A 19,266-nucleotide genomic window follows, 5' to 3' on the forward strand; every position below is an offset into this window, starting at 1 on the left:
TTTATGTGAAAGATCATGTTTAAAGTCTACATTGTTTATTATAATTTTAATGTCTTAATATTTATTGTAATAAATTAGTTGTGACAGTTTTTTTCTATACGGTCTTTTCATTCTATTAATACTGTGATTAGGCTGAGTGGATGAAAGGGCTCAGTCTTTGCCCTGATGATTTCAAATACAGATTAAAAGTTTTTTACAAACTTGGAAATTAATAATTTACAGCTTTAATATACAAAGCTCTGTTTTAAAAGCGTTCAACGTACAGTAACAGTACCTCCGGTAGTACTTTGTGTAATATACAAGAAGTACAGAGATACCTACACTATATCTATTTTATAATTTTCTTTGACAGGAATGTCAACATCAGAGCTGAAAGTTTAATGGTTTTTGGAGCCACCAAAACTGTAAAATCAGAGCATATTAATGTCAAATGTGACTTCAAGTTACATTTAACGAACATTTATTGAAAACCAGTTTTCTGCACAGCAGCGAGCTAGGTCTCATAGGGACAGGTGTGAGTAAGGACTTCACTCTAAAATCCGGGCATACTGATGCAGAGAGATGAATGGCCAACCTAGATGAGCGCCCGAGAACTCGGGGTCAAAGCCAGGACCTCCCTGTTGGTAAGGTCAGAGGTGGAGAACCTCTGGAAAGTGGGCGCTAGGTCCCCAACGGTCGCGCTGTGGATAGCACTCCTTGCCTCATCTCTGGGAAGCAGCCCAGCCGAGCCAAGGCCGAACTGCCCGGAGGCTCTCCGCTCCCCGCTCCTAATTCCGGGGTCACTGCCCAGGACTGGAGAAGGGCGAAAGGTGCAGTGTACACTTGCGGCGCACTTCTTCTGTGGGCGGTCACTCCGGGCTGCAGGCCATGCTGGGGGCTAAGACAGGAGCGAAGTGACGTCAAAATCTCACCAAGACGCCCCAGGAGGGATGTTCGGCTGGCAATTTCCCTCCTTGTGCTACTTGCAGTTGTCTATCAGGCCAGGGGAGGGCGTTAGCGCGCGAGCGCACACACACACACACACACACACCCCCACACACACACCCCCACCATCACCACACACACACACACACACACACCACCACCACCACCACCACCACCCACCCACACACACACACCACCACCACCACCCACCCACACACACACCACCACCACCACCCACCCACCCACCCACACACACCACCACCACCCACACACACACACACACCACCATCACCACCACCCACCCACACACACACCACCACCACCCACACACACACACACCACCACCACACACACACACACACACCACCACCACACACACACACACACCACCACCACACACACACGCACACCACCACCACCACCACACACACACACACACACACACCACCACCACCACCACCACCAAAACCCCTGCGCGCGCACACACACACCACTACCAACAAAATCCGCTCCCTTCCTGGAAGTCAGGCCCTGGGTCAGGTGAGGGAGCCGGAGCTAGTGCAGACTCGGCATTGTAGCTACGGATGCCCCTAGGCTGGGGAGTCGGATTCCGGCAATAGGGTCAGCCCTCAGAGCTAGCGATCCCAGCTATTAGCTGAGCTCCGGGAAAGGGTCGGCAATGTTCCCGGGGCACTCCTGAGCACCGCATCCCACAATCCCCAGGCCACCTGGGGCGCTGCTCCCCAGTGTGCAGACTGCTTGCAGCACACGGGTGGCGAGCTCGAGCCCGGCCTCCTGACAGCTGCCCACGCGCCGGGGCGGGCTCTAGCAGGTAGCTTTAAAGGTCCGCGCGGCAGCCCCGCCCCTCGCGCGCGGCGATTGGCTCCAGCTGGGGCGGCATTGGCTCGATAGGTGCAGAGAGGGCGGGGCTGCGCGCGCGAGGCCCGTGGCTCCCCGTGGCGTCCGCTGCTGGGGCGCGAGTGGAGGCTGAGTGCGGGTGGTTGGGCGTGCGGGGCCAGCGGGCACGCTCGTGTGCGGCGCCGAGTTCTCTGGGGAAGTAGGGGAGCGGCCGACGCCGAACCGCACGCGCAGCCCGGCTCCTGGCGGTGCGCGCGAGAGCGGGGCTGGTGCGTTCGTGTGCGCTCGTGAGTGTGTGTATTTGTGTAGAGCTCTGGTGCGGTGCGCCAGCCGCCAGTGCCCGAGTACGAGTCCTCCATCGTCTTCCACACCCTCCCTCCGTCCGCCTTCCTTTCCCTGCCACCCTCCCGCGTCCCCACGGCCGCAAGCCGAGCAAAAGCCCAGGGAAGCAGGTGTGGGGGGGCGGGCGGGGTCGCACGAGACAAAAGGGTCTGGGGTTCAGCCCGCCATGGCCTTCCGGAGCCTGGGGGGCCTGGGACGGAGCCTCGGCCAAGGGGGGCGGCAGTCCCGAAGAGCCTGAGCGCCCGCAACGCCGCCGTGGAGAGGAGGAACCTGATCACGGTGTGCAGGTACGGCGCGGCCCGCCGCTCGGGGACAGAGGAGGGGGCCGCCGGCGCCGCGGGCTGGGGAGAGCGCTAGACCCTGGGGGTCCCGGAGACAACCGGCTGGAGCCCCGGCTGCCGCCGCCGCTCCGGGCGTGTCCGCGGCCAGAGCGTCCTGAGTGGGGCCGGTCTGGGCTCCGCCAAGGCCCCGGACTTTCCGTCAGTTTCAGTGCTGGGAGCCGCTGAGGGTAGGGCTTGGGGCGGGGCTCGGGGAGGATTTGTTTTCAATGTACAATCTAGCGTCTGAGTGAAAGAGGAGGGCAGGGAGGAGGAGCCGTTTCCTTTTAGTGCGCGTTAAGCTGTCAGGCAGCTTTTCCTCAAGTAATTGTTGACTGTGTTGCCTCAAAATCGGAGTGCGTTTTGTTTTCTGTTTTTGATTGTTTGCACATACATTGACGTTTCGTGCCACAGATAGTGAGTGCCTACTCCATGCTAGCCGCGTGTGTATGTGTTTCCTTGTCCTCTGCACTCTAAATTGCAGTGTTACTGATATTTCTGCAATTGATACCAAGAGTAGGACTGTGGAGGATACCTAGTCGGTGATTTATTTCAAGTTTTGCCTTTCTTTGTTTTGTAACTATAATCGTAATATTCCCTTACTTTAAAAAATGTATTTAGAAATTACTTTCAACCAGCCTTGTATTCAGAAATAACTGACTTTTAGCATGCTGACATTTTGTTTAAGTCTTGTTTCTGGGTATTAAATCCATGGTAGTCCTAAGCATCCGTTTCTTAGGAAGGTCATTGAGCCATCAAGTTGTTGTAAAAGTAGTTTGTTGCATGAAACTCTTCCTTAGCCATCAAAAATCCTGTAAGAATAAGAGAATGAGGAGACCTTTCCCTCCTTTACAATTTACATGTTTTTTTTTTTTCTTTTCCTTATGTAAAGATGTGTCTAAAAAAAAAGATGTGTCTAGCATGTTAAGCAGAATATAGATATTTATACTCGGGCTTATATTCAGTAACTTTGAGCAGGTTTTTTTTTTTTAATTGCATTGTACTTAACAGCTATTCACCCCTCTGGTACGAAGACCTGCCTCACTGACTTTTATGGCACTTGGAGTTATAAACAGTAAAATATTAACATGGAATCTTTTGAATTGACATTTGTGCTGTTTAGGATGCAACCTTTTGAGGAAGATAGGTTGTATGAAATTTTTTTTACGTCTAGGCAGTGTTTTTAAGTTAGGTAAATAGAACAGTAAACAAGGCTAACTTTCTTACAGTTTTTGTTTGGGAGAGTTTTGTTACGTACTAGTGGCTGCTGCTGCTGCTAAGTCACTTCAGTCGTGTCCGACTCTGTGTGACCCGGTAGACTGCAGCCCACCAGGCTCCCCCATCCCTGGGATTCTCCAGGCAAGAACACTGGAGTGGGTTGCTATTTCCTTCTCCAATGCGTGAAAGTGAAGTCGCTCAGTCATGTCTGACTCTTCGCGACCTCATGGACTGCAGCCTACTAGTGGCAGTTGAAGTGATTTTGAGTGTTTGTAGGATAATGTTAATTACCCAAATATTTCAGCCTGGAACTTTAAACACCTGGGCTGACATAAATTGCTCTCAATCATTGTGGCAGTCTTCAGAACAGTGGGTGTTGAAGATTTGGGGTAAAACACTGTGAGACGTTTTATACTCTACTAATTTTTAAAGACAATAAAAACCGATGAATAAAAAAATCAGTGGAGGATACTGTTTTGCATCTCCATTTTTGTCATGGCAGCAGAGGCAGTGCAGGAAAAGAAAGGGACACATCTAAACCTTATTTAAGTTACATGTTTAAGAAATTTCAGTCACTGATTTGTGTGGGCAGTTGTCTGGGATAGCAGAATTTTTGTTGTGTTTGTCTAATTATTCTTTTCTCTCTGGAATGAGCATACATGCTGACTTTAGTTGCAGTTGATGATAAATTTAGTATTGTAGCTAAAAGAAATTTCATTATTGTAGCTATAATAAATTTCAGTTTCTGGCTTAGATTTCAACTTGTGTATTTATTTATGTGGATAATGTTACTAACACTGTTCTTCATGTTCAAATAGTTGGTGGATATCAATTATTATCCTTTTCTAGTAATGAAATCTATTTGATAGATTTTGTCTAAAGGCTTTTAGTTTTGGGGGGAAAAGTCATTGTAGGCCATTTGGGTGTTTTAAGTATCCTCACCTTGAATTCTGCAAAAGAAAGAAATCAGTATTTGTGAATTTCTTTTGCTTTTCTCTCTTTCAGAATTATCAGAACCTGGGTATCTCACCCACATCTGTTAATTAATTTATTTTTAAATTTTTATGTAGCAGATCAGACATGATTTCGTATTTAAGTTGGGAAGAAGCTGGTTTAGTGAAAATATAATTGAGTTCTAAGTTTACTTTGTCATTAATTGTGTCCTTTAACAAATCTGTTTTCAGTTTTCTCATCTGTAAAATAATATTGGACATAATCATTGGTAATTTTGGTAGACATATGCTGAATGGTAGCTAGATGAGGCATGTGCTTTTTCTCTGCAAACAAAAACATTTTGAATTGTGCCTTCTATGTTGTGATACCTTGATTCTCTACTGGTATTCTGGAAAAATGGAATAGTATTGAAAGCCAAACCAAAACAAACTCCCCCCACCCCTGACTAGCATTCTGGCATATGTGTTAGTTGAGGGTGGGAAGATATTTTAACCTGCTTCTTTGCAGGTTAATTAGTACAGGTGATATGCATCAATACTTAGACAGTAATGCTTTTCATTACCCCTTACACAGTTTAGGCATACTCTCAGTTTAGGTTTACAGCCCTATTACATAACCACACAATTCTTTTGGTTTGAAAATGCCTCATATTAAGAACTATGTTACAGTTCGAACTTTGGAAGTGAGTTATTTGGTTAGGTAGGATAGTCAGGAATTGAATTTTGGTTCATTGTGATTGTGTGTGTAATTATTTCATCAGTTTTTTCATGAACATTGATATATTGTAGATTGAAAACACTTAGTACTTATCTCAGCAAATAAGTAGTCTTTAATCATTTTTTTTACAGATTGTGATAGAAAATAGATCACTCAAAGTCTCTAAATGTTCCACATTCAACTCTAAAATATTCATAAACTGACTTATTTCCATGTACAAACTAATATTTTCTCTGCATATTCTCTACCATTTACAAAAATTGTTAAATTCCTTGAGGATTTCTTAACCTGCATTTTTCATCCTAGAAAATCAGGTACTAGTTACATTTTTAAGCTTCATAGGTTATTGAAAAAACTTACATATTCCTTTAATTTTAGTTCTGGTGACAAGGAGAATTAAAATATAAGTTCTCTTTCCATGGGTCAATAATAGTTTATGAAAAATTATTAAAATATACATTTAAATATAGGTGCATAGATATTTTAAAATAACATTTGGCAAACTTCTAAACCAATACATTAAGAGAAACTCCCACATAAAGCTGTAACTTCCCTGTCTGGTGTATGGAAAGGACTAATGAAAGATTGAAGGAGATGGTGTGAGGAAGTAAGCACAGTAGAGACAAATGATGATTTTCAAAATTAAAGTACTTTTAATAACGTGTACATAGTTCTTAGTTTTCTATAGGTCAAGATACTATTTCATAACTTGAATGTTAATTCAGATAACCTCATTTGAATAGCACCTCATTTTTCCAATGTGTTTGGGAAATGAGATGCTCGTATTTTTCTTGTAACTGGTGTTTGAGTTAAAATTCTCCGGTCAACTGCAGTGCTTTACTCAGCATTTTTTGTGGAGTAAAGTCTTCTGTTTAACTGAAGCTTACAATCTTAAGTGTTCAGATTTATATTACAATAAAGAATACTATTTAAAGCGTTGTGGATAAACTGCTTTTTAAAAAGCGTTATACGTTTCCCTACCTTATTAAAAAGACTCGGCATAGAATCCCTAAAAGTGACTTTACTCTGGATCTGTTTCTGTGAATGTACCCTGTGTGGTGGTTGCCCTTGGAGACTCCTGAGGCACACAGCGCTGTTTGCTACATGGCCCCATGGTGTGTTTGGTGTTCTTGGTCTGCTTTTGCTTTGCTGGCTCTTCCTACCAAGTTAGCAGTTATTTCCTGCACCTCTGCCTGTTTCTACCAGCTCTTTCCTCTGTGCTTCCCATCCTGACATGCTCATTATAGTTGGTTGTGAACTAGAAAAGCAGATAAGTAAATTTATCCAGTGTTTAAAAAAAAAAAAAAAGCACTGAGACACCTAAGTTCAGTGAGTGAGCTTTTGCACTCTGAACCTCTTAACGTCTGGTGCTGAATAATCAGGGGAAAAAAAGATATATTCCTGTACTTGAACAAGGTGGTTAAAATGCAGATATGTGAAATGTTACCAAATATCATTGGTGATATAATCCTCTAAATAACTTTAAATGCAGTGACTTACTTTCCTTGTTACTTTTTGCTTGAGAATGCTTTAGCAGACTGTTCATACCTTGCCTATCGTGATTATATTTTTGGCTGAAGCACTTTTTATGAATGCTATACATAGTAGAACTTTGGGTTGGTACTTTGATCAACATTATTTGTTACTGTACGGCTTTGGAGAAGATTCAGTATCATTTCTAAAGAGTCTTAGAGCCCTAATCATAGGTGATCCCAGTGGAGGTAGGATGATCATCTTAATAGTCAGAGGTCAGTTTCTCAGCATTCACAGAAGATCCTTATCCCTTCCCCTAGCTTAACTGGCTTCATATTCAACTGATAATGGAAAATTGCTGTCCGCTACACATTTATTAGAGGGTATTGTGTTAATCTCACTGCTGATTGATAAATGTCAGAACTTGGTTGAGAGATGCGATATTCAGGGGGAAATATGTGAAGCTTATCCACTATTGTATTAGTCTTATAGGTTTATAAACTATATCCCTGGGTCCGCCCGGAGAGCAGCTGAGTGTGTAGGTTGCATCGCTTTGCCCTGTCCTGTCTCCAGTTGCTTTTGCCCCTGCTTGCTTTGGTAAGATTCCAGCAGCCTACATTGAGTGTCAGCATTAGAAGCCATCACAGTGGATCTTCTTGAAATTGTTGTCAAGAACTTTGTTTATTATGTCAAAAAATGTCTTCTTTTTGTGAAGGTTTCTATGAGAAATATCTGTCTTTTTTTTTTTTTTTAGTGCCAAGAGTTGTATCTTTAGGCAGTTGATCTACTTATATCTACTGGGCACAAATGAATGTGTAGCTGGCAACTTCTCTTTTTCTCATAAAGCTATTAGAAATCTTAATGTTAAATTGGGAGAAGGAAATGGCAACCCACTCCAGTGTTCTTGCCTGGAGAATCCTGTGGACAGAGGAGCGTGGAGGGCTGCTGTCCATAGGGTTGCACAGAGTCAGACACGACTGAAGAGACTTAGCAGCAGCATGCATTGGAGAAGGAAATGGCAGCCCACTCCAGTATTCTTGCCTGGAGAATCCCAGGGACAGGGGAGCCTGGTGGGCTGCCGTCTTTGGGGTTGCACAGAGTTGGACACTACTGACATGACTTAAAAGCAGCAGCAGCAGTGTTAAATCTGTGGCCAACCTCTGACACATATGTAGAACACCATACTGATGTATTTAGCCTTGTTTCTAGCTACACTTTGCTTCCATATTTTAATATAGATTTTCATTAATTTATCATAAGCATATAGAAAAGTACACACAGCATAGGTGTACAATGATTTTTTTTTTTTTTGCAAAAAGAACACAGCTTTATATCCAGCACCCAGTTCAAGAAAAAAAGTGCATTACCCAAAGGAAACAAAATCATTGTTTCAGAAAGATACCTGCACTTGCATGATGATCGCAGCATTACTTGGAATAGTCAAGACATGGAAAGAACCTAAGTGCCCATCAGTTGATGAATGCATAAAGAAAATGTGATGTGTATACACAATTGAAAATTATTCAGCCATGAAAAGGGGGGAATCCTGCTGTTTGCCACAACTTGGATAGACCTTGAGGGCATTATGCTAAGTGAAGTAAGTCAGGGAAAGACAAGTACTGTGTGATCCCACTTATATGTGGAATCTTAAAGAAACCGTACCCACGAATACAGAGAACAGGTTGATGGGAGGTTAGCAAAAAGGTGAAGGTGACAAAAGGTACAAGCTTCCAGTTTAAAGATAATTAAGTTCTGGGAATACAGTATTACTAATAAAAGAGAACACTACCCAAAGCCGCAGAAATCTCTTCCTTCCCTTCCTTCAGTTACTACATGCTCCTAGCTTTCAACACCATTAGTTTTGCCTCTTTTTGAATTTGATACAGCATTGAACATTAAATTACAGCTATGTGCAACAAAAAGGATGAATCTCACAAACATAATGTTGAGCAAAATAAACTAAATAGAAAAAGGTATGTATTAGTCCATTCATTTCAAATTCACAATGAGGCAACACTCAACAAATCCAGTCTGTGATGTGAATATACCACAGTATATCCATTCTGCCTAAATAGGACACTTGCATTGTTTTCACTCTTTGACTATTACTAATTGAATATTCATGAATATGTATTTTGGTGAATATATGTACCTATGAGTGCAGCGACATTCCAGGAATCAGTGAACTAAGATGGCCTGGAATGGGTGAATTTAACTCAGATGACCATTATATCTACTACTGTGGGCAGGAATCCCTTAGAAGAAATGGAGTAGCCATCATAGTCAACAAAAGAGTCCAAAATGTAGTACTTGGATGCAATCTCAAAAACGACAGAATGATCTCTGTTTGTTTCCAAGGCAAACCATTCAATATCATGGTAATCCAAGTCTATGCCCCAACCAGTAACACTGAAGAAGCTGAAGTTGAACAGTCTATGAAGACCTTCTAGAACTAACACCCAAAAAAGATGTCCTTTTCATTATAGAGGACTGGAATGCAAAAGTAGGAAGTCAAGAAACACCTGGAGTAATGGGCAAATTTGCCCCTGGAATACAGAATGAAGCAAGGCAAAGGCTAATAGAGTTTTGCCAAGAGAACACACTGGTCATAGCAAACACCTTCTTCCAACAACATAAGAGAAGACTCTGTACATGGACATCACCACATGGTCAACACCGAAATCAGATTGATTATATTCTTTGCAGCCAAAGATGGAGAAGCTCTATACAGTCAGCAAAAACAAGACCAGGAGCTGAGTGTGGCTCGGATCATGAACTCCTTATTGCCAGATTCAGACTGAAATTGAAGAAAGTAGGGAAAACCACTAGACCATTCACGTATGACCTAAATCAAATCCCTTATGACTATACAGTAGAAGTGAGAAATAAATTTAAGGGACTAGATCTGATAGACAGAGTGCCTGATGAACTATGGATGGAGGTTCGTGACACTGTACAGGAGACAGGGATCAAGACCATCCCCAAAAAAAGAAATGCAAAAAAGCAAAATGGCTGTCTGAGGAGGCCTTACAAATAGCTGTGAAAAGAAGAGAAGTGAAAAGCAAAGGAGAAAAGGAAAGATATACCCATTTGAATGCAGAGTTCCAAAGAATAGCAAGGAGAGATAAGAAAGCCTTCCTCAGCGATCAGTGCAAAGAAATAGAGGAAAACAATAGAATGGGAAAGACTAGACATCTCTTCAAGAAAATTAGAGATACCAAGGGAACATTTCATGCAAAGGTGGGCTCAATAAAGGACAGAAATGGTGGGACCTAACAGAAGCAGAAGATATTAAGAGGTGGCAAGAATACACAGAAGAACTGTACAAAGAAGATCTTCACGACCCAGATAATCACGATGGTGTGATCACTTACCTAGAGCCAGACATCCTGGAATATGAAGTCAAGTGGGCCTTAGAAAGCATCACTATGAACAAAGCTAGTGGAGGTGATGGAATTCCAGTTGAGCTATTCCAAATCCTGAAAGATGGTGCTATGAAAGTGCTGCACTCAATATGCCAGCAAATGTGGAAAACTCAGCAGTGGCCACAGGACTGGAAAAGGTCAGTTTTCATTCCAATGCCAAAGAATGCTCAAACTACTGCACAATTGCACTCATCTCACACGCTATTAAAGTAATGCTCAAAATTCTCCCAAGCCAGGCTTCAGCAATACGTGAAGCATGAACTTCCAGATGTTCATGCTGGTTTTAGAAAAGGCAGAGAAAGCAGAGATCAAATTGCCAACATCCGCTGGATCATGGAAAAAGCAAGAGAATTCCAGAAAAACATCTATTTCTGCTTCATTGACTATGCCAAAACCTTTGACTGTGTGGATCACAGCAAACTGTGGAAAGTTCTTTAAGAGATGGGAATACTAGACCACCTGACTTGCCTCCTGAGAAATCTGCAAGCAAGTCAAGAAGCAACAGTTAGAATTGGACATGGAAAAACAGACTGGTTCCACATTGGGAAAGGAGTTCATCAAGGCTGTATATTGTTACCCTGCTTATTTAACTTATATGCAGAGTACATCATGAGAAACGGGCTGGAGGAAGCACAGGCTGGAATCAAGATTGCTGGGAGAAATATCAATAACCTCAGATATGCAGATGATACTACTCTTAGGGCAGAAAGTGAAGTAGAACTAAAGAGCCTCTTGATGAAAGTGAAAGTGGAGAGTGAAAAAGTTCGCTTAAAGCTCAACATTCAGAAAACGAAGATCATCGCATCCGGTCCCATCACCTCATGGCAAATAGATGGGGAAACAGTGGAAACAGTGTTAGACTTTATTTTTCTGGGCTCCAAAATCACTGTAGATGGTGATTGCAGCCATGAAATTAAAAGACGCTTACTCCTTGGAAGGAAAGTTAAGAGCAACCTAGACAGCATGTTGAAAAGCAAAGATATTACTCTGCCAACAAAGGTCCATCTAGTGAAGGCTGTGGTTTTCCAGTGGTCATGTATGGATGTGAGAGTTGGACTATGAAGAAAGCTGAACACCGAAAAATTGATGCTTTTGAACTATGGTGTTGGAGAAGACTCTTGAGAGTCCCCTGGACTGCAAGGAGATCCAACCAGTCCATCCTAAAGGAAATCAGTCCTGGGTGTTCCTTGGAAGGACTGATGCTAAAGCTGAAACTCCAATACTTTGGCCACCTGATGCAAAGAGCTGACTCATTTGAAAAGACCCTGATGCTGGGAAAGATTTAAGGCAGGAGGAGAAGGGGACGACAGAGAATGAGATGGTTGGATGGCATCACCGACTGGATGGACATGGGTTTGGGTGGACTCCAGGAGTTGGTGATGGACAGGGAAGACTGGTGTGCTGTGGTTCATGGGTCGCAAAGAGTCAGACACGACTGAGCGACTGAACTGAAATGAACTGGCATTTCTGGGTGATATGGTATATAGATGTTTGGCTTCAGTGGATACAACAGTTTTCCAAAGGCATTGTACCAGGCTGCATGGTAGTCAGCAGTGTACAGTTGACTCCTGAACAGTGGAGTAGGGTTAGGGGTGCTGACTCTGAACATGGCCTAAAATCTGCATGTAACTTCACAGTGGGCTGCATCAGCATGCACTCTCAGATTGTACCAACCGCTGACTGTGTAGTACTGTGAAAAGTGAAGTCGTTCAGTCATGTCTGACTCTTTGTACACCCATGGACTATAGCCTAGCAGGCTCCTCTGTCCATGGAATTTTCCAGAAAAGAGTACTGGAGTGGGTTGCCATTTCTTTCTCCAGGGGATCATCCCAACCCAGGGATTGAACCTGGGTCTCCTGCATTGCAGGCAGACGCTTTACCGTCTGAGCCAACTGGGAAACCCGTGTAGTACTGTATTCAGTGAAAAAAGCCTACATTAAGTGGACCCATGCAATTCAAACTCATGTTACTCAAGGGTCAACTGTATGAGAATTCCAGTTTCTCTAATCCTCACTAACACTTGAAATTTTTCTGTCTTCACTTAAGCGATTCTAGTGGTTTGATGGGGTGTCACATGGGGATTTATATAATTTGTATTTCCCTGGTCTCTGTTGAAGTTAAGCACCTTTCCATAAGTCTGTTGGCCATCTGGAGAGTCTCTTTTGTGACATGCCAGTTCAAGTGGTTTATCATTTGCAATGTCTGATGTTTTGTTTGTGTAATTCTTTGTACATTCTATGTGGATCTTTGCTGAGTCTATGTGATGTAAGTATCTTTCCCCATTTGGTGGCTTGATTTTCCATTCTCTTTATGTTGTGATAAATAGAAACTCATAATTGTGAAGTAGTCCATCATAAAGTTCTGTCTTGGTTCGTGCTTATTGTGGCCTGCCTAAGAAATTGGTCTAGTACTCCAAGGTAATGAAAATATTCTTCTGTTTTCTTCTAGAAGATTTAGTTTTGTCCTTTACATTTATATCAACAGTCCACCTGGACTTTATTTTTTGTTTATGCTGTGAAATATAGGAGTCAAGATTAAATATTTTCCTTAGGAAATCAGTTTGAGGTGTGCTAACTAGCTTCAGTCCTGTCTGACTCTTTGCTACCCTGTGGACAGAAGCGCTTCAGGCCCCTCTGTCCATGGGATTCTCCAGGCAAGAATTCTGGAGTGGGTGGCCCTGGCCTCCTCCGGGGGATCTTCCCTAGTACCATTTATTAAAAAAGACCGTGCTTTCCTCACTACACTCAAGTGTCACATTTGTCATAAGTCAGGTGACTGAGCGACTGAACAACGACAAGGTGATGGCATCATTCGTGTGTGTGCTTCCGGACTCCCTCTTCTGTCCCATTAGTCTCTTTGTTCTTGAGCTAATATCATATTGGTTTAATAACTATATCTTTATAGTATATCGTGTTTGGAAATATAAGTTCTCCAGCTTTGTGTTCGAGACTGTCTTGGCTATTCTTGGGCTTTGCAAACTAGATATTAGGATCAGTTTGTCAATTTCCATTTAAAAAATCTGCTGGAATTTTTTTAAGATTGCATTTAATCTATACATCATCTGCCATCTTGACAAGACTTAAATGCAATCCATGAGTAAAAAATCTCCATCCCTTCATGTATTTGTAGCTATTCTGAAATTTTTCTCAAAGATGTTTCGTAGTTTTGAATATATAGATTTTATCTTTTTAGATTTGTTCTTCCATATTTAATATCTCTGTATTACAATAATTTAAAAACTTTTTTCTTTTTTGTTGATATATAGACATTAAATTGCTTTTAAAAATATTGTTCTTGTAATTAGCAATTTTACCAGATGTGCTTATTCATTCTAATAGATTTTCTGCAGTTTTGTGTGTGTGTGTGTGTTTAGCATTCTGAAAACATTGTCGTGTCTTCTACCTATTTTATTTCTTCCCTTTTTAAACTTTATGGCTTTTCTTTTTTGTCTTACTGCACTGCCAAGGACCACAGTGTTATAGAAAGCATTAACAGTTTTACCACTAAATATGATGTTTGCAGTAGGTTTTTCTTAGTTCTTTTTACTAGTAGATTGCTGAGAATTTTGTGAGTGGATGCTGAATGAGTTTGAGCAAACTCCAGGAGATAGTGAAGGATAGGGAAGCTGGCGAGCTATAATTCATGGGGTCGCAAAGAGTCAGACATGACTTAGCAACTAAACAACAACAAATGTTGTCAAATAGTTTTTCTATCAAGATGATCATATGATTTCTCTCCTTTTTTCTCTTTATGTAGTTAATCACACTAATTGAGTTTTTGATGATAACCCACCCTGGAATAAATAAACTGGGTTGTGCTGTATTATCTTTTTTACGTATCTTTACATTAAGTGACGTGATACTGTATTTGGGATTTTTGCACATTCATGAAAGTGATTGGTCTGTGATTGTTCTGATAGTGTCCTTGTCTAGATTTGTCAGTAAGATTATCTGACTTTACAAGTTGGGAAATGTTCTTTTATTCTGTTTTGTAGAAGAATTTGTGTACAGTTAATATTATTTCTTTCTTAAACTTTTGGAAGAATTCACCAGGGAAGAAATCTGAACCACAAATTGTCTTTGTGGGAAGTCTTTTAGTAATAGACTCAATTTATTTAATAGATACCGAACAATTCAGATTTCCTGTTTATTCTTTTATCAGTTTCAGTGAGTTTTTCAAGGAATACACCTATTCCTGTATGTTACCAAATTTAAAGCTTCTCTCAATATCCTCTGAATATCTTTTTATCATTTAAAAATCTGGTCATTTCCCATTTTTCTCTCCTGATTTTGGTAATTTCTGTTTTTCCCATTTTTTTTCTTGCTGGGAGTATATAAATTTTATTAATATCTTCAGAGAACCAGCCTTTAGCTTTGTTAATTTCCTCTCTGTATATTTCTTAATTTGTTGCTTTCTCTTTATCATATTTAGTATTTCCTTCCTTCTGCTTTTTTTTTTTTTTTTTGAGTTCCTGTTCTTTTTCTAATTCTTGAGATGGAAGTTTAGATCATTGTTTTTCAGCCTTTTTTCTTTCGTATCTTTGCATTATTAGACCACAGATTGCCTTGTTTGACATTGCTTTGGGATAACAAACAAGGGGCTTCCCTGGGGCTTTACTTTTCAGACACTAAAGAATCTGCTTGCAATGCAGGAGATCCCCGGTTTGATCTCTGGGTTGGGAAGATCCCCTGGAGAAGGGAATGGCAATCCACTGCAGTAGTCTTGCCTGGAGAATTCCACAAACAGAGGACCCCCGTGGGCTACAGTCCATGGGGTCGCAGAGTCAGACACAGATTTAAAATTTGTGTCTTCGTTATTAATTAATTTAAAATGTTTTCTACTTTCTGTTGGGATTTCTTCTTTGACTCATTGTTTATTTTAAAAGGTACCGTTTAACTTTCAGACAGTTGAGGATTTTCTGTTTTTAGTTATTGAGTTCTAACTTAATTCCACTGTGCAGAGAGTATTCGAAAAGATTTTAAAGTTTTGCATTTTTATCTATGCTTGCTTTACAATGCAACATTTGGTCAATTGTAGTAACTCTTTCATATACATTTGAAAAGAAGATAAACAGTCCTCTGTATTCACCTGTTCCACATCCAGCAATGTGGAGGGCCAACTCTAAGGAACTTGAACATCTGTGGATTTTGGTTTCTTCAGGGTTCCTGGAAGCAATTCCCTGCAGGTATCAAGGGAGGACTGTGTTCTGTCATTGTTGATTTCATGTTTTATAGATGCCGTTGTGTTCCTAATTTCACTATCCCTCCTAGTTTGTTGTATGCTTAGCCTGATGTTAAGAGACATGTGTTAGATCTGTCAGATCTGTCTGAGTGTAGATTTGTCTGTTCCTCTGTTTAGTTCTGTCATTTATTTGCTAAAATATTTTGTTGTTTGATTACCAGGTGGGTACGGATTGAGAACTGTGGTCTCTTCCTAGTGATTTCATTCCTCTGTTATCATGAAACGTCCTTCTTTATCTCTAATAGTGTTCCTACCTTAAAGTCTAGTTTTTTTGCTATTAGCATAGTTAAAATAGCTTTCTTTTAGTTAATGTTTATATGATACACTTTTTATTCTTAACTTTCAGTATTTCTGGGTCCTTAAAAGTGTCTCTTTGTAGGCAGGATAGAATTGAATTTTACATTTTATCTAATTTTTTATTTAGAGCATTTAGCCCAGTTATATTTAATGTTATTACATTTGGGTTTATGACTACCAATTTACTATTTATGTTCACTTTTTAATCTTATGTATCATTATTTTTTTATTTCATTTATTCCATTTAGTTTTCTCGGTATGAACTTGTTGGTTATATATTCTTTTTCATTTTCTATACAGTTTACCCTTGAATAGTGTGAGGCTTAGGGGTGCTTACCTTCCGCAAGTCAGAAATCCACGTTTAACAGTCATGTGTATGCTGTCAGCCCTCCAAACTGTGACTGTGTTTACAGATTCAACCAACCGGAATCATATAGCACTGTAACATAAATGGGAAATAAATGGACCATGTATAAGTGGACTTACGCACTTCAAACTTGGGTTGTTCAAGGGTCAACTCTTTATATATTTGATTTCTATCCTTTTGACCCTTAATTTATTACAGTAAATCCAAATTTAACTGTTACTGCTTTTCCAGTAATGTTAGAACCATTTATCCCCCCTCATCCCAAAATACTTTTTAATAAATATGGTGCTCATTATGCTGTAATCTAATTATCTTCTTGTCTTCTGTTGGAATGTGCATTTCTCAAGTCCAGGAATCATAGTTTATTGAGCATCTATTTTATTCCCAGTATCTAGTAAGGAAATGGCAGTCCACTCCAGTATTCTTGCCTGGAGAATCCCAGGGACAGAGGAGCCTGGTGAGCTGCTGTCTATGGGGTCGCACAGAGTCGGACATGACTGACGCGACTTAGCAGCAGCAGCAGCAGCGGTACATAGTAGGGATGTTTGTCAAATGAGGTAATTATGTTCAACTAGTGAAGAATAGTAGCAGTGGATATTTCTAAAACAAGGTTGAAGGTAAACTAAAGAAGCATTCTCACTTCTTAAAAAAAAAAAGCCACCCTTATGAATAATCTCTAATGAGGGGGTTTTAAACATCATATAGCTTTGCTACTGCTGCTGCTGCTAAGTCGCTTCAGTCGTGTCTGACTCTGTGTGACCCCATAGATGGCAACCCACCAGGCTCCCCCGTCCTTTAGATTCACAGATACAGAGAGCAAACCAGTGGTTACCAGTTGTGGGGAGGACTGGGGGAGGAGTAGTGTAAGGGTAGGAGATTAAGAGGTACATGCTTAAACAAATTTTTTTTATATAGTTTATACTAGATATAAAACAAACTACAAGGATATATTGTACAGCATGAGGAATATAGCAAATATTTTCTAGTAATTATCAGTGGATATAAACTTTAAAAACTGTGAAAAAAATAAGCTTTGAAATTAAAACATCTAATAGCTTCAGTAAAGTAGAACTGTCTGTCTAGATTACTAGCTAGCTTGTCGCTGTTATTGTTTAGTTCAAAGTCATTTCTCACTCTTTTTGTGACGCTGTGGGCCTTCCAGGCACCTCTCTCCATAGAATTTCCCAGGCAAGGATACTGGAGTGAGTTGCCATTGCCTTCTCCAGGGGATCTTCCCAATCCAGAGATTGAACCCTCATCTCCTGTGTTGGCAGACAGATTCTTTACCACTGAGCCAGCTGGGAAGCCTCGATAGCTTACTTATGTTAAAATACATTACTTGAATATTTTCATTTGTCTTTGGACAAGGAAAAATTGAATTCCAAAGTGATATGTGATACAGGTGTCCAGTGAAAGTATTCTTTATTAAGCTGATTTTAATTGGAAATTATTTCGTATAAGAAATCAAATGAATTAATTTAAGATGGGAAATTGTTTTTTGTTTGAATACTTTCTAATTTTAAACAAGTTGTAAAAAATTTGTTTTGTCCTACACATACTAGTGAAACTAACGAAGACTAAACACAAAGAAAGAATATTAAAAAGGCAAGGGAGAAGCAACAAGTAACATACAAAGGAAACTCCATACCTTTAACAGCTGATCTTTCAGCAGAAACTCTGCAGGTCAGAAGGGAATGGCACGATATATTTAAAGTACTGAAAGGGAAAAACCGACAACCAAGATTATTGTACCCGGGAAGGATCTCATTCAAAATTGATGGAGAAATAAAAAGCTTTTCAGACAAGCAAAAGTTAAGAGAATTCAGTACCACCAAACCAGCTTTAAAACAAATGTTAAAGGGACATATATAGTCAAGAAATACAACAGAAGAAAAAAGATCTACAAAATCAGTTCAGTTCAGTCGTGTCCAACTCTTTGCAACCCCATGAACTGCAGCACACCAGGCTTCCCTGTCCATCACCAGCTCTCGGAGTCCACCCAAACCCCTGTCCATCGAGTTGGTGATGCCATCCAGGCATCTCATCCTCTGTGGTCCCCTTCTCCTCCTGCCTTCAATCTTTCCCAGTATCAGGGTCTTTTCAAATGAGTCAGCTCTTCGCACCAGATGGCCAAAGTATTGGAGTTTCAGCTTCAACATCAGTTCTTCCAATGAACACCCAAGACTATCTCCTTTATGATATGCTGGTTGGATCTCCATGCAGTCCAGGGGACTCTCAAAAGTCTTTGCCAACACCACAGTTCAAAAGCATCAATTCTTTGGTGCTCAGCTTTCTTTATAGTCCAACTCTCACATCCATACATGACACTGGAAAAACCATAGCCTTGACTAGACAAACCTTTGTTAGCAAAGTAATATCTGTGCTTTTCAATATGCTGCCTCAGTTCATTTCAGTTGCTCAGTCGTGTCCGACTCTTTGCAACGCCATGAATCACAGCATGCCAGGCCTCCCTGTCCATTACCAACTCCCAGAGTTCACTCAAACTCATGTCCATCGAGTCGGTGATGCCATCCAGCCATCTCATCCTCTGTCATCCCCTTCTCCTCCTGCCCCCAATCCCTCCCAGCATCAGGGTCTTTTCCAATGAGTCAACTCTTCGCATGAGGTGGCCAAAGTATTGGAGTTTCAGCTTTAGCATCAGTCCTTCCAAGGAATACCCAGGACTGATCTCCTTCAGAATGGACTGGTTGGATCTCCTTGCAGTCCAAGGGACTCTCAAGAGTCTTTTCCAACACCATAGTTCAAAAGCATTAATTCTTCGGTGCTCAGCCTTCTTCACAGTCCAACTCTCACATCCATACATGACCACTGGAAAAACCATAGCCTTGACTAGACGAACCTTTGTTGGCAAAGTAATGTCTCTGCTTTTGAATATGCTATCTAGGTTGGTCATAACTTTCCTTCCAAGGGAGTAAGTGTCTTTTAATTTCATGGGTGCAGTCACCATCTGCAGTGATTTTGGAGCCCCCCAAAATAAAGTCTGTCACTGTTTCCATCATTTCCCCATCACATGAAAGGCTAGTTGTTTTAAAACATTAATACATTTTAATTTTATTAACTCTTGGTCCAGAGTGAGCAAGAAAGAGAAGACAAACTACCAGTATCAGGAGTG

At 41.0% G+C, this 19,266-nt stretch overlaps 1 protein-coding gene across 9 annotated transcripts in view; it reads left to right on the forward strand.

The window, feature by feature from the left end:
• Nucleotides 1–1,852: 1,852 nt before the first annotated feature.
• The window catches only part of LOC147374475 (phosphatidylcholine translocator ABCB4-like), a 68,521-nt gene continuing 51,107 nt past the window's right edge, over nt 1,853–19,266 (forward strand). For all 9 annotated transcript variants that reach the window (XR_015162798.1, XM_086397302.1, XM_086397305.1 and 6 more), the window contains exon 1: nt 1,853–2,411. The gene's annotated coding sequence lies outside the window, so the exon portion shown is untranslated. The remainder of the gene's footprint in view (nt 2,412–19,266) is intronic.

Source organism: Bos grunniens, chromosome 4 (assembly GCF_055505025.1).
Source record: "Bos grunniens cultivar Pamir isolate PY7600 chromosome 4, Bosgru_T2T1.0, whole genome shotgun sequence".
NCBI lineage: Eukaryota > Metazoa > Chordata > Mammalia > Artiodactyla > Bovidae > Bos > Bos grunniens.